General features: G+C 33.8%; 1 pseudogene; it reads right to left on the minus strand.

The window, feature by feature from the left end:
- Positions 1-5,467: 5,467 nt before the first annotated feature.
- LOC146730610 (arylsulfatase J-like) lies at positions 5,468-9,453 on the minus strand (annotated as a pseudogene).
- Between the last annotated feature and the right edge of the window lie 226 nt (positions 9,454-9,679).

Here is a 9,679-nt window from a genome sequence, read left to right on the forward strand (position 1 = left end):
TTTGTGGAAATGTACTGGCCCCAGTACCGAGGCTTGAGGTACACGATATATGATTTCATTGAGTGAAGACATTTTCCCTATTAAATTGAACACACTGTTTCCTAACTAACTAACTTAATATATAATGTTGCAATTTTGATAATGAAATTTAGGATGTCATAGGCTTTCGACAGGTCTAAAAAGTCTGTCTAAAAAGTATGTATATCTGTTGCTGTTGGCCATATAGGTCGAATGTATTTGGACGAATCCCATATCAGTTTTTGGATAGCACTTAGTGCTTCGTAATGAATTTAGAAGTCCTGTCTGAACTACACGTTTAATAATATTAATTCAATATTAACCTGATATTGTCTTTTCAAACAGCCATCCAGGTGAAATAGTTTGGCAGAAGAGTTAAGGACGTTTTTGTGTCAAAAGTGTGTTAACAACATCAATCCTTATAACAAAACTGAGTATGTAATTCTGTTCAATTGTACACTTACCCATTGTTTCTAAAACTCGTGATAAAAAATCCTCTATTTTGTTTAAGGGTATATTGCTGAAACTACTTCCCAGAAATATGAGCAGTTTCTCTTGTTGAATGCCTTTTAAATAAGTCAGACCATCATCATAATCCCCAACAAATGGCTCAACCTTTACAACTTCATGAAATTGTTCCCGTAACACGTTTGCATTGTAAATTATACAATCTAGAAAATATAAAACAATCATGACTTGTCATTTCGGAAAATGAAAATGGTGCAGAACACCCAAAATTCATTGAATTGAACATGTATTATTGTGGTAGCGTATTTGGCTTGAAACATACTAGGAGCATGTTTGTTTATTTATGGTAATGAAAGCCAATTGTACAGTCTCTTGGCAAAAGCTACTATTGTTCAAAATCAATAACCCTTCTCCGTTTATAAAAACATGCAAACTCAATCATTCTAGCAGGAATTCCTCATTAACTTACCAAAGGTAATACAAAAAATATTGAACATATTCAATGACTTATAAGTCTGGCAACATTGTGAATCAACAAGTGTTAACCATTACAAAGTAGAATATAAATACTGGCAAATTGATGTATTAATTTATTTTTGTAAATAGAAAGTTTATTCTGATTAATTCCAGCTATTATAGGTATAATATAAATTATAAACATTGCATTACAAGATATTATTCTGTCGATAAAAAGGTTCAAAATTACACAAACTTAAACACACAAAACTTGATTTTCCAATCCTTTTTTAATTTAATACCCGTTCACGTTATTAAACGCTTGCTTATATTTACGAGGCCGGGATATGTTTAAGCTACTGACGATGTCTAAAGTGTCCTTTTACATCAGTGAATACACGGATAATATTTTGTGGTTGATTCGAGTCATATCTGCACGATGTCATTATGTTCATATACGTGTGCCGTTCGAACTATCATATCACATTGAGTAAAACTATACAGAATAAATGAAGTAAAACGTCAACACTGCATGCTTCAATAGTATACACACCTTCAGCTACATCTATCGGTATATAGGTCAAGTCTTTGTTCTTTTTTAATAAGGCCGATATTATATGTGTAGTCTTCGTTGAACTGCCAGCACCCAACTCACATAGTACAATGTTTCCTAAACCAGAAATAATCGAATCTACAAAATAATAGGAAATACAATAATATCAAATTTTACAAAATAAACATCGAATATGTGAATTGTTAGACAAAGTTATATATATATCGAATTCGTTTCACTTTTATGTAAAGTGGGCATTATGCGAGAATTTATCAAATCTCATTTAGTGTTACCAAATCATAATCCGTGATTACACATCGTAAACGACCTTTGTAGTCGTGACGTAAAATAAGAGTTGAAATTCAAGCAGATTATTTTCTGCACACACGGAGGAAATGGCGAGCACATGTTGCCTGTAACAAGAGCAACTAGAATGCCGAATATGGAATTTGACCAAATGATGAACAATTATATGCTTGTTTGTGGTTACCTCGGATAATCAATGAGTCAATTAAAAATAGCAACACTTACAATCTCAAATAATGTCTATTATGCACAACGGTATTAAGACATAGACATAATATGGCCAAATTGTATTACATAATTACACTTACATTTATTTGTTTAAACATCTATGATCATATACAAGATAATCACAAGATAATAATGAAAATGACGCACTTGAAATCTGGTAACTGTTAATCGTTTACATTATAAAAAAATTACATTGTCCAAACCCACATTAAAGTACTATTTACGGATTGTACAATGTCGAGGAAATCTGCCCAAAGAAATATTGTTGTTTAATTATCTGCGTCGTGAGAAGTTGTTATTATTGTTGTTATTAATGTGTTGTCAGTTTTACTATAATTTTAGCGTTGGTTGTCTACATTGACCGGAAAATATAACCTATATGTATATTAACTTACCCGCATTTTGTTCTAAAATTATTTTTTCTGTTCTATAAATATGATAATAAGGGTTTTCAATTGTGGCTTTTTCAAACAGTATCGATCCACGAGTATCGTATAAATACCAGTGTGGTACATACTTTGGTGTGGACAACAATCCTTCTTTAATTTTCATCTCCATTATCCTGTATAAAATGATAACATATGTTGCTGAACGGGAACAGAATATATGTGCTACACAGTACCAGCAAATTCGGAAAGGGTAATTGTACTTATATCGGCCAGCATAGTGTTCCCTCCGATTGATTGATGTTTTCACACTTGGAAATATTTTTTTTTTCAATCCTGAAATAAAGATGTGGATAGCCCAATCGCACGATAAACATGGACCATCACCCGTCGGGAACACTCGACTACTCTGTTTATCTACATCACTAAAGACAAAAAACAGTGGTTATCCTTCTCATCCGATGGAACACCACCAGTCGAATACAATATCTAATACAAATGTTTGTTGGTATGTACAGATTGTACTCGATTTATACTACTGAGTGAACAGTCAGCTGATGGAAAGGAAATCATAACCTCCCTGATAAAATACGAACAACATACCCTGGAAATGACTTTAAAATTCAGCATGGAACATGAAAGCAACAAACACACAATTACGTACCTGGTAGCAATTGGGTGCAGCAAAGTGCATGTACTATTATGGCGTCAACAAGTGTATATCTATATTTCTATACGTACCACGTATTCTAAATATGCTAATTATGCTAATTTAAGACGTTTATATTTGTATTGATATGTGTTGATCACGTGATTCCAATGTACATTCCATGGAGGAAGGGGAACCTTGACAGGGAAACAAACACACAAAATAATATTGAAAGATACATCAAATTAAACTTTAGTTCATTGTAGTCACTTAACAGGAGTTCCAGAGAATTCAGCTTCATAGCCTGATATGTTCATCCAAACTCAAACCAATAGCTGATCATTCATTTGGAACTCAAAAGCTAGATTTACACATTCCGTAGTGTTGTTTGGTCTATTGGATGCCAAATATTAAAACTACTAATCCATCAATATATATGACACAAAGCCCAATGAATGGTGATATACGATGAAAGGTCAATTAATTTAAATATCATAAATGAGCACAGAATAATTACTATCTTTGTTAAACCTCAATCAGAAATCGTGATGGAAGGTCTTGATTGAATTTAGATGACAAATCTACACAGAAAAAAAAACACTACTTGAAAAAATACTCCAGGGAAGATGGGAAAAATATAAACAGACATAAACAGATTACCAAATATGACTTGTCTTGCAACTTATGCGAAGCAGCATCTATAATTACGACTCACTTACGACTTGTCAGGATTAGATCTGTGTTACTTGACATGTATTGCAATTATACGAGACCAATCTTGATGGATGTGACTAGTCAGCAAGTTAGCTTATTCATCTAGGGCACCTCGTACCACCGCAGTGGTTCATAATAGTCAGTTCTCTTATTTGTTCTCAGTGTTTTTCATACCGTGGATCGAACAACTTTGTGTTGCATTGTAAATCATCCAACACTATTTTCTATGAAAGTCCGGTTTCTTTGTTTCAAACGGTATCTGCTTACTAGTCTCTTTGTTCTCAACAATTAGCCTTTACTAGAAAAATACTACTTGTTTCTTTCAAACAGTACTACTCAATTTGGTTTTAACGATACCCGTTTACATGTAAAAAAAAAATTCAGAATGATATTGTTCCCACGTGATCCAAGTGGAGAGTACATTTTATCCCGGAGACAATGTAAACCTAGTCTATGTAGTTATTTTTGAAGTATAATTTTACTCCATGATTCCTAGCATAGATAAACATATGATAATTGACCATTTTATCATACTTAGTATTTGGTCGCAGATGTCAATTTTGAATCCTATCCTTATCAGGAATTCATCACGATTTTGTCAATAATGTACAGAATAAACATTGCATTAATCCACTCTAATCTAATTTGATCAAATATTATTGAATATATAGAGAGTCATGTATGCATTGCAAGTAATACGTTATACCAAAATATCAGGGACAAGAATTAAATTTAATTCGGTAAAGATAAAAATTATGTTATTATTTCATTTGGTAGATCATTCTTCCTGATCGAAATAAACGTATAACACGGAAGACTAAATAAGGATTCATATGTAAAGTAGTATTACCCAGAATTAAAATATACTGATAATATATACTGCTCAATTCCTACATGCTATTCATACACAGCATGTACACAAACCTTAATATGCATACCGAGAATATATAGTGGAACTATAAATATTTCTCCTCATCAATCCCATAATACAATGGTGGTCATATGATTAATCTTTATCGAGGTTGGGTGCAAGTGTTGACTTGCAAATATATATTTTACGTTTATATTATATTTATATCTTTTTAAAACAACTCTACATCCAAATTGGTGATAGACTGGCAAATCTGAAAAAGGGACATTAATATGATCGCAATAGAACGTACTGTTTGTATTTTTTCTAAATCATTTTCGGGGAATTCAATGGCCCCAGTTAGATATTAAATGGCATTTCAATACTGGCAGATAAGTTTGTTCTAAACTGAACTGTTTATTAGTTTAGTATGATTTATCGGAAAGTTGATAACTATGCTTTACTATATTTAATTATTGTTTAGTTTTCAATGCACATCATTTATGTATTCATATTCCTTGATGTTGTTTATGAAAACAATGTGTTCTTGTGCCATATTGACAATCGATTCTATTCATAGACATTAATCAATAACTTAACCGTGAAGTAGCCCTTCTGTTTAATTATCTTCCATGACTGACCAATAGTTTTTTTTTCAATTCCTTTATATTCAACAGTTTCAACATTAACATATTTACTGATAATAAAACACATCTGTCAAACACGTTACACATTGTTTACTGACTAAATATGATCTCGTGATTTTAACACAATATGAAAGCAAATGTACAACTCCAGATAGTGTATGCAGTTTATACTACAATATTTATTCATTGATTCTACAAACATAATACCATTACTACATATGTAAATATGCAGTAAATGAAAATTGCATTACGAAAATGAGCAGAGCCCGATGTCATTTTTGACATTGTATATGGATATGGCTCCGGGATCCAGGGACGCCATATCCCATCATTGTTTGACGGGTCACCATTGGGATCTTGCTCAGGGTATAAAACAGGTACAGAGGTTAGGTAATATTCTTCCAATTTAAGTATCAATTCTATAACTTTTTCAATATTGTCTTCGCTCAAGTCATTTCTCTCCTGAGGGTCATCTTTGATGTTGAACAACCAAATGTGTTTTCCAGGTTTGTCCGTAGACTCAATCGGATCTCGACCTGATTCAGGGGGCGGGGTCCAATGACTATCACCTGCGAAGACAATCAAGTTCAATAAATAAAATTTCCTAGCAATCGAACAAATAACAAATATTATTCAACTCGATATTATGAACTTTGTAGAAATAAATGGCATAGTAACTGTAAATGGTTGCTACATAACCGCTGACAAGGAGAATTCCTGGCCATGGAGCAAATGGTGAATAAATAACATGATTTCATTCAACATTGTTTTTCGCTACTTATAGATTGATACATGTTTAATACATTGCTTAGGCGGATATTTTATCTCTCACAACGAAAACACTTTTTGTCACAATTGGTGTTGGGTGTAGATATTGAAAGGAAATAGAAGAGGATAGTTTGACGATTTTTTTGGACCGGCAATCATTTAGCTTTTTTTACATTATTACGAATTGTTGTTTTACCGATGACTGTCAGACGTTTTTTTGATATTTGTCAATGCAGCGTATAATACTAATGAACCAGTGTACGCATAGAAAATTGATTATACATGGAGAAAAGGTGGGCAGCGTAACAAGCATTATTCGACCACGAGGGGCGCTATAACTTAACACCGTCCGCGGTCTGAATTAGAATACCAGTTGTTGGACTCGGGCTCTCTATACACCATCACTTCCTTCAAAATAATAAACAAGTGCAAAGTAAACCAATAGTACAAGAAGAACATTCAAAATGTAAATCTTTACAGCGTATGTCCGTAGAATACTATCATGTTTTGTTCTTCGCGGCGTATTGTATCAATAATATTGGGAAATATCAATTCATTTACAGTTTCTAATTTCTGAATGCATTGATTAGCCAACTCGTGGTCTGGGCCCCACGAGTAGATTTGTTTGCCGTATTTGCTGAATTTGAATATTCAAATGTTGGTAAATTACAATATATTTGAATCACATTTGACAGTCGAACTGATATTTAAGTCCGATACAGCCATACAAAACTAAGAAAGAACAGCACAACCACTGTGCTGATGTAACTCGTGTTCGATGGTGTAAATTCCATATCAGCTCATGCTTTCCAACTTGCGTGTATATATAATGATTATAAATACAGGATCACCATATACATATATCATACATTACCTGGATCCCCTGTCAATAGTTTCCAGTCCCCAACAGTTATGGCACCAAGCATTGAAGTATTGTAGGTTCCATTCCAACCATGGAAAAAACGCTCAATATCTTCAGGAGGGTCGGTCAATGGATCAATATTATGAAGAATTTCTGTTCTTGGGGATATAGCTCCCTGACTGAAAACATGAAAATCTGTTATGATCGTGCACTTTGAAATACTACTCGGTTCAATAATACCTTGTGGTATTTAAAGTGAAAATGAAGTTGATTTCTTGTCGACTATGAGATCTAAAAAAATGAAATATATAATCATTTACCTTATGGTTTCCCATTGGTCAAACCCGTCGAGTGGTTGCGTTCCATTCAGCATTCCACCTGCCAAATTTACTATTGTAGGAAACCAATCACTGACATGAATCATTTCTTTATTGACAGTACCGCGTATAGAATTTGGTATGGCGGAACTGTACACGAACCCAATCCCTCTGATACCTCCTTCCCAATATGTCGTCTTTCCCCCTCGGAATGGCCAATTATTTGCTCCATCATTTGGTTCGCCGCCATTATCTAAAATTACGATGATCAGTGAGTATTTATTTAACTTGTCATAAAATAGAAATAAAAAAAAATGTTGAGTTATTATAAACAATAGCTGTCAATTTAATTGATTGTTTTTTGAAATAATTATGTTTGATCTCATACAGCGCTTGAATGATTAGGCCACGTGACAAGTAGAATTGTGACACTGTAATAAAGCATATTTACAGAGAATGCTTTATTCAAAAACGTCATCAAACCCTTCTCGCTACGTTAAACACTTACCCGAGGAGAAGATAATAACTGTGTTATTCAAAAGATCATATTCTTTCAATGTTTGTGTAATATTTCCAACGCCTTCATCCATACATGTTACATCCCTGCCATCGTACGTCGATCGTCGTCATCAATAACTCCTTCATAGATATTCGAATAATGGTCTGGAACTGTAGCAAAACGACCGTGCACTGATTGATATGCCATGTATAAAAAGAAAGGCTTGAGAAGAAAAAAATAGAAAAGTTAAGGTGCGTCTTTAATTTAATATAGTGCACCAGTTTTTGATAGGTTAAATTTGAAATTGAAAGTATTAGGTTGTTACGATGCACGTACTTTATTTATTGACACATGCGACTTGATAACATCCTGGGCTTCAGATGTAAACAGATGAGCTGAATAGTTTCCCTGATAATCTACTGCAACGTCAACTTCCTGTCGTTTCAGATCATATCCCCCATCATATATATGTGTATAGTAATCTTCAGCACTAACAAGGTATCCTAGGAACAAATGATTTCTAATAATGAAACTGTTGGGGACAACAACTGATAAATGTGAATATGCCGGATTCAGAGATTCAAATTTGTGATTTAACTGTCATATTTTCTCATCAGATTTTAATAATTTCTGTTCTTTTAAATCGGACGTTTGCTCTAGGATTCTAATGAAATATCGTGATCACTACACACTGGATTGGAAAATGATAAAATCATTATCAAATAAACCGGTTAGTGGTTATAAGCAGAATTGTGAGTAGTACACGAGGCGCACGGTTTGTGGGTAAACAATCAAGACCACTGACGAGACAGCCGTATTTTCAAGATTACATTTACCTTAAAACGGATATTGCAGAATTATTTAAAACTTGCCAAGCTCTATTTACTCGAATAATAATTCAAATTCTAATATTCACATTCATCTTGCATTCCAGTTGTACTTGTTAATCTTGATTGCAAATTTTAAAAGCGTGTACTGCACATAAGGAACACAACGATTTAAATTTAATGTATTTTATTTTACCAAAAAAAGAGTCGAATCCACGTCGTGTTGGTAGGCAGTCCGGTGTATAGAATCCTAAATGCCATTTACCAATCATGTGCGTGGAATATCCAGACTCTTTCAATTTCTCTGCCAAGGTGACTTCGTTCAGGGGTAGACAGTTTGGTTGAGTTGAATTAATGTTCGAGTGTTGTAAACCTGTATGAATCTTCAACATAGAAAAAAAGCAAAATACATATGGTGTTGTAACGGAGAGTATCAAGTAACAAGTTCTCCTTCAAGAATAATCAGGTCAACGTTTTTTGTATATAAATGTGTTTTTTTAACTGTTTTTTATTAGAATTGTAATGCATATAGCCTGACATACATTGAACCGGGTGCCCCTTATGAATAATCTAAACAAGAACGTGTTGAAACAAGTAGTACGCCCACTACTCTCTATGCGCCATATACTATAACTAAACAATATACTTACCTGATATCGTCCACTCATCAACTGACTTCGAGTTGGAGTACAACTGGGCTGTACATAGTATTTCTCTAGTTTGACTCCTTCTGAAGCTAACTTATCGAGATTTGGTGTTTGAAAAACGGAGTTATGGTAACCGATATCATTCCAGCCATAATCGTCAGCAAGGATGAATATGATGTTTGGTTGCTGACTGAAACCGACGACGGCTTCTAGACAAAAACAGATCATGAGCCCTCCTATTGCCACATTATACGCCATTTTCTTTCTCAACATTTGCGTGTCAAACAAGCTGATGAACGGTCATGACCATGTCACGGTGGAAAAAAACACAATATTATCGTCAGAACAAATATTGGTAGAATGATGACTAAGGTCAATATATATGATAAATACAATGTCCACCTACCAAAGCAAATCCGCCTGGCAACATGCCAACTTACCGAGTTTCAATATAACTTATTAAAAAGATACTTAAATCCACGTC

The sequence above is a fragment of the Saccoglossus kowalevskii genome, chromosome 19 (genome assembly GCF_978046115.1).
Source record: "Saccoglossus kowalevskii chromosome 19, keSacKowa6.1, whole genome shotgun sequence".
NCBI lineage: Eukaryota > Metazoa > Hemichordata > Enteropneusta > Harrimaniidae > Saccoglossus > Saccoglossus kowalevskii.